General features: G+C 41.4%; 1 protein-coding gene across 1 annotated transcript in view; it reads left to right on the top strand.

Moving 5' to 3' along the window:
• The window catches only part of mub (poly(rC)-binding protein mub), a gene marked incomplete in the record, with an annotated part of 523509 nt that overhangs the window by 12709 nt on the left and 503300 nt on the right, over window positions 1–7500 (top strand).

Here is a 7500-nt window from a genome sequence, read left to right as displayed (position 1 = left end):
TGAATAAAAGTGTATTTCTGATCCTCTTTTTTTCTCTCTTCTCCTTCTGCAGAGCCATTCTAAACTCCTTGCTCTTGTTTCCTTTTAGGCCCACGTAAGTGCCACCTGAGGCGTTCCTGACCCGAACCTCTCTCCAGCCTGGCCACAACGCCGCTCACCCCCCTCCCACCCTCCCCCATCCCACCAGCGCCTAAGCCCTCCCCTTCACTTCCTTTTCATCTCTTCCCTACAGTGTCTTGTAAGTTGTAGATCGTCCATAAATCTGTTTGATTCAGGACGGTTGTTCCGACGATGCATTGTGTTCCCTCTTGGTTGGGCTCCTCTTGTTTCCTCTGCGTATGCCTCACTCCGCCCCTTGCTTTTACTAACCTCTGAGGTTTGGTCTCAGAGCCAATGGTGATGGTGATGGTTTTATTGCATTATGTTAAAATGAAAGAAATGGTGTCGCCTTTTTTCCAATTGAATGTATTTCCTATCCTCAGTAGCGGTTTTCCGCATTTGTTGTAGTGTACTTCCATTGATTAAAATTAGTTCTGTAGAAACAACTTTCGCCAGTAAAATGATTTGTCCGTTGCGTGGCTGCGGTATGTGGTGTCTGCCTTTCACCAGCATGACGTGACCAATGCTATTATGACATGAAGGAAATGTAGTTAGCATTAAGGTTAGTAACCTGTTTGGAGTGGATGCATAAACATTTAGTGAGTGGCATGTGCATTGAGCTTGTTGAAATGCGAGTGCTGTTGTATCAACCCGTCATTATTGCTTTGGATTGTCAATATTTATTTGTTGGTATCAGCATTTACTGGTTGTTAATCCATACTGTGAAAGTGTTTATATCACCAACATCAGCGACGAGTTGCGACGTCTTCAAAGGCTAATATTTGAATAGCTATTGATTGTAAGTTGAAATCTTCCAGCCCTTCTTCACCTCGCTTACTGGACGATAGAAAGAACACGCGCAGGTAAGTGATCTCTTCGTCTGAGTTTATAATATATACTCGATATTCAGTTATCACTTGAAGCAAGTTCTCCAGTATATGTTATACTGGTGTTCTATGACACCTGGGCTGGCTCTCCCATATGGGAACATAGGTACCTTGGCTGTTTAGATTTCTCTCTTTCTCACCTCTTTTACTTTTATCTCTTCGTCCTCCACTGCATATAAATGTCAGCCGTGTTTAATGCATTTGGAATAGACAGAACAACTGTATTTACCTTCGCATGTTGTAAAAACATCGTCTTCATTAATAAATTTTGCAAAGATGAGAGAGGCCGTTTTACGACTAACAGGAGTGCCAGTAGGTTTTGCGCAAGATTTAAACGTCAGTATTACAAGTTACATTATTATAAGTGCAGAATAGCATTTAAGATATATTTGATAATGTGACATGGCCATTAAGGTTCCTTTAAAAACCATAAACAACTCGAGGAAGACCTTAGTATCAAATGACGCCTGCCATGGACTATTCCAACCCAAAAATCTTGAAGGAAAAGTTTCTTCAGACCTGAAATCTAATCGACAAGGCGGGGTCGCGTGTGTAGTGCGAGAGGCCGATTCTCCGCCGACGACTCTGCATCCTTTCTCTTTTCTTTGTTCCCTTTTCCCCTCTATCTCGTCGCATCGATCAAGGGGTCGCCCGGCGTGGAGTTGTGCCTTTAAGGGTGAGGGCCGGACGTGCAGTTCAACAGGTGGGCGTGGCAGGATGTGGGGGATGGATATGGGGGGGGGGCGTGTTCTATTGTAACCGCGTGTACTCTGTCAGCTGATCGAGAGGATGAGAGAACGGGTGTTCCAATATCAGCAGTTCGCAAACACTTTTGCTGTATGTGAGTTATTGCAATGAGGAAATGCGGTCCAGGGAGGGGGAAGGTGAGACTGGGAGTGAGGGAGAGACGCGGACTTGGTGAGAGGAAAAGTTGGCGTAGAGAGAGTGGATGCGGAATTCGTGAAAAGAGAGGGGAATGAGAGAGACGGGGAAAGAACGATTGGAGATATAGAGCTAGATATTTCGATAAGAAAGAGAGAGGGAGTTTCCGATATGATTGATATATTTCTATATGGGAGAGAGAGATTTCGATATGGAAAAGAGAAAGCTCGTTCTGGGAGAGAGAGAGAGAATTTTATATAGGAGAGAGAAAGAGGTTTCGATATGGAAAAGAGAGCTCGTTTTGGGAGAGAGAGAGAGAGAGAGAGAATTCTATATAGGAGAGAGAGAGAGAGAGAGAATTCTATATAGGAGAGAGAGAAAGACATATGGGAGAGAGAATAAAGATTTAGATATGGAAGAAAGAGATTTAGATATGGGAGAGGGAAGATTTAGGTACAGGAGAGAGAGAGAGGATTCTATATGGGAGAGAGAAAGAGGTTTCGATATGGGAGAGAGAAAAAGAAATTTATATATTCGAGAGAGAAAAAAGAATAGATATGGAAGAAAGAAAGAGATTTAGATATGGAAGAGAGAAAGAGATTTAGATATGGAAGAGAGAAAGAGATTTAGATATGGGAGAAAGATTTAGATGTGGGAGAGAAGATTTAGATATAGAGGAGAGAGAAAGTTATTTAGATATGGGAGAAAAAGAGAGAGATTTAGATATGGGAGAGAGAAATTGAGAGAGATTTAGATATGGGAGAGAGAAACTGAGAGATTTAGATATGAGAGAGAGAAACTGAGAGATTTAGACATGGGAGAGAGGAACTGAGAGAGATTTAGATATGGGAGAGAGGAACTGAGAGAGATTTAGATATGGGAGAGAGAAACAGAGAGATTTAGATATGGGAGAGAGAAACAGAGAGATTTAGATATGCGAGAGAGAAACTGAGATTTAGATACGGGAGAGAGAAACTAAGAAAGATTTAGATATGGGAGAGAGAAACTGAGAAAGATTTAGATATGGGAGAGAGAAATTGAGAGAGATTTAGATATGGGAAAGAGGAACTGAGATAGATTTAGATATGGGAGAGAGGAACTAAGAGAGATTTAGATATGGGAGAGAGAAACAGAGATTTAGATATGGGAGAGAGAAATTGAGAGAGATTTAGATATGGGAGAGAGAAACAGAGATTTAGATATGGGAGAGAGAAACTGAGATAATTTAGATATGGGAGAGAGAAACTGAGAAAGATTTAGATATGGGAGAGAGAAACTGAGAAAGATTTAGATATGGGGAGAGAAATTGAGAGATTTAGATATGGGAGAGAGAAACTAAGAAAGATTTAGATATGGGAGAGAGAAACTGAGAAAGATTTAGATATGGGAGAAAGAAATTGAGAGAGATTTAGATATGGGAGAGAGAAACAGAGATATTTAGACATGGGAGAGAAACAGAGAGATTTAGATATGGGAGAGAGAAACAGAGATTTAGATATGGGAGAGAGAAACTAAGAAAGATTTAGATATGGGAGAGAGAAATTGAGAGAGATTTAGATATGGGAGAGAGAAACAGAGATTTAGATATGGGAGAGAGAAACTGAGATAAATTTAGATATGGGAGAGAGAAACTGAGAGATTTAGATATGGGAGAGAGAAATTGAAAGATATTTAGATAAGGGAGAGAGATTTAGATATGGGAGAGAGAAACTGAGAAAGATTTAGATATGGGAGAAAGAAATTGAGAGAGATTTAGATATGGGAGAGAGAAATTGAAAGATATTTAGATAAGGGAGAGAGATTTAGATATGGGAGAGAGAAATTGAAAGATATTTAGATAAGGGAGAGAGATTTAGATATGGGAGAGAGAAACTGAGAAAGATTTAGATATGGGAGAAAGAAATTGAGAGAGATTTAGATATGGGAGAGAGAAATTGAGAGAGATTTAGATATGGGAGAGAGAAACAGAGATATATAGACATGGGAGAGAAACTGAGATAGATTTAGATAAGGGTGAGAGATTTAGATATGGCTGAGGAATACAGATTTAGATATAGGAGAGAGGAGTGATTTAAATATGGGAAAAATATTCAGATATGAAAGAGATATAGAGAGGGGGGTATATGTAGAGAGAAAAAAAAATGAATAGCTATAAAGCGAGAGAAACTTCGTCTGGAGATGTCCTGTCGTTGCAGTTACAGTGTATATATTGCCATGAAGGTTCATCTGCATAATAAACAATGGGATTTGTCTTTGGTTGGGGTAATCAATAACAATAAAATGTGAGTTTTGTTTGTTTGCTATCACATTTTTGTATCATCATTCTTCTTTTTGGTAAATTTGGCGCATCGAAGAAAACACAAAAAGCTAATGTCCAAAAGTAGGTTACGATAGCATTAGCTTGCGAGTTATTTTAGCGACTGGGGATTTAATGGAAGGAGCGATGCGAACGAACAGGATGAATGACGTAGGAAAATAAGAGTATTAACGTCGACGTCATGTTATTAGAATTTGATCCGGTTGAATTTGCCTGCGTGCGTGAAGGGTTGGGAGAAGGTGAAGGGAGGGAGGAAGAAGAGGGCGAGCGACGGAGGAAGAATAAGTTAGTACCTCTCAAGTTTTTGATTGAGCAGTTACTTGTCTGTCCAACTTTTCACTGTTGCCAGACTGGGCTCGTCAGACTGGCACGGGCCATCATCCCGTGTCCTAAAGATGGAGAAACCCTTTGGAAAATGACTTGTCGTTTTTAGCGAATGAAGGATAAATGGGTAAAATTTGTTCCTCGTATTCTGGAAGTCGCTGAATACGCATTGGGTTCGAGAAAGAGACGAGGGTTTTCGGAGGAGGTCGTGGCGTGCGGCGAGGGCTGTGGATGTCGAACGAATGTACCTCGATGCTGAGATGAGCGGAAGATATAGTGAGGGCGCTTGGTCGGTCGAATGTGAGGCCCTGGAAGTGACGGTCACGAGGAGACTTTTTAGGCAACTGTTCACTTCAGTCCTTTATCTGCAACTCGTATCTTCCTCCTCTTCATTGCTTTCGTCGATGGGATGCAAGGGAAGGGTTGCCTCACTGTGTCGGGAATTAGGCTGTTTTGACGTTTTATTTTGGTTTTCATCCATCAGACTTCGGCTTCAACTAGTGTTTCTTCCAACCTTTCGATACACATAATAACACTCAAAACGTAAGCAGAAGCAGGCCTTAATACGGGTTTCGATGATTTGCATCGATTCGATCTCGTGGCGTCTTCACGGAGGCAAAAGGAATCCTCCATTTCTATTAGTGTTCCAAGACCCGCGCATCATCTCAGCCTCCCTATGCGCTCCCCCCCCCCCCCCCTTTATTATAAGATGACACTAGTCTGCTCTTGAGGTTCTTGGATTATTTATTTGGACGGAGGAGAATTCCCCGTTTTATTGCCTCGGCATTTGCCGTTCAACTTTGAAAGTACTTGATTACGTACACTCACAGAGTGCATTCCCGTATTGTGGGCGAACTAGAAGTTTTGTGTAAATTTTGTGCTTTTTCGACGATGTCCTATATGGTTGCACTGTATGTACTTCTATTATAACAACGGTTATTTCTATGTCTTTTCTTTGAACAGAAGACGAAAAGTGGCGAAACCGCTTATTGGTAAACCGCCCCATAAACCAGCCTGCATGTTGTAATAACTTGAATTAAAAGCAGATTAATTTTTGTCACGATTCGTAAGGAGAACTTTTACGATGTTTGTTTTCGGAGTCGTTGAACGATTACCCAGTTAAAGGTGACAGTAACTTTCGAAAGGATAGTGTGTGACTGCGTGTGTGCCTGTGCCTCCGTAGAACGCGTTGATGTACGCTCATTATTGCCAGGATTGTAAATCTGTGCCAAATGCAAGCTCAGCACATGCGCTGAGTGGGGGTCGGGAAACAAGGTGGGGGTTGGAGGGCCGCCTTGTTATGGTCAAGGAAGATGGACTGGGCCATTGTGGAACGTTCTAGTGAATATACGCGCTACCCCGGATAATTGGTCCATTTTTCATCCGGCCTCCGTGAACATTCGGGGGCATTTGTCTGGCTGGAGGCGCCATCATCGTATATCAACGCCCTGGGATTAGGTGGGGGCGGGAGGGTGGAGAAAGGGTTTAAGAACGCGTTATTGTTAACACCTCTTAACCTATCTTCTCTTCCTCTTCCCGACTTTTTTTCTTTTCTTTTATAGTGCTCTTCTCGCCCTTTCCCTTACATCATCTGTCTTTTCCGAATTCACACTCGTTTCCTCTTCTCCTCCCATCCCTCATTCTGAATCACACACGTATTCCTCGAGAATGAAAACGTAGTAGGCCTTTTTATATATTTATATAATTGACAGAAATAGCCAGTCTTTCGGTCTGTCGGGCACTGGCATGGACTGGGTTTATGTAAATGACAGTATGATTTGAATTTAGAGAAAAGGAAAGGAGTGACTGGAAGGGGAGGAAGGTAGGTCTTTTTACAATTATTGAGCTCTTCTTTTATTGTCATCTTAAACGCGGGAAGAAAAGAAAGAATATTTTTTCGCCTACATATTTTATGACGCATTAGCATCATTCATTAGACTGACTGACTCTCTCTTTCTCTTTCTTTCTCCTTCCCTCTCTCTCCCTACTTCCCCCCCTCTCTCTCCCTTCCTCCCCTAATATCTCCTTTTTGCCCCTTCATCCTTCCCAATCCCTTTCTCTTTCGCCCTGTTTCTTTTCCTTTTTCCCATCTTCCCTCCTTCGCTTCCCTTTGTTTGTCTGCCTTTCATTTCCTCCTCTCAGTATTGTGCCGAAGAATAACAAATGAATTAATCTTATGAAGTGAGCTCGAAGAGGCATCCCTTGGAACCCGACAGACCTTTTAAAAAAGCCATCATACAAGGTCAGATTTTCAGGCTTTTTCCGATTGTTCGTAAAAGATGTTTGTTTATATTATTTATTTAGTTATTATTTTAGGTTCGTTTTATTTATTTTATTTAGGTTTTATTTTACTTCTGAAGTTTATATTTTATGGTTAAACCTCCAAGATGATTGATTGACGAGCGACTTCATATATTTTTTTCATCTCATCTCTGAGTTTGTGACGAAGCTGAGAATGATGAGAGGAGACAGAAATTGTTTGTTTGTTTTTGTTTGTTTTTGTTTGTTGTTAGGGCTTGGTTGTGTACGGACAATTTTCTCTGCCTAGGTTTGTGAGCGTAAATCCCTATTGGAACGTTCAGGAAAGTGAGTCATTTGACAACTTTATGGTCGTGAAGCTTGGGCGCTGTTTTTGATGAAGAGATGGCTATACCCCGACCACTAGAGTAAATTGCGCCGCTACAGTTCCGGAAAGCGATATGACGACTATGTGTTCGTGTCCAGTATGTTTGCTGATCCTGTATCTGTGCGCCATGAAGGGCCTGCCATGCGATTGGAGATAAACTTCGGATGTCATGATGGATAGAGTGAGAGGTCGAGTCTGAACGATAGCTTTCCGATTCATTTAAAAATCACGGACACTGGCGGTTGAATGGCCTCCTCTTTCCTGTTATAGAAATTGCGATTTGTTTTGTAGAGATTAGCCCACGTCAGTTCACTTATTTTCCTTTTTTCTCATTCTAACAGTTCTTTTTTCCCTCTCCAGTGCTT

Source organism: Penaeus vannamei, chromosome 34 (genome assembly GCF_042767895.1).
Source record: "Penaeus vannamei isolate JL-2024 chromosome 34, ASM4276789v1, whole genome shotgun sequence".
Classification (NCBI taxonomy): domain Eukaryota; kingdom Metazoa; phylum Arthropoda; class Malacostraca; order Decapoda; family Penaeidae; genus Penaeus; species Penaeus vannamei.
Note: the sequence above shows the minus strand (reverse complement) of the source record. Positions and strands in the feature narration are given on the sequence as shown.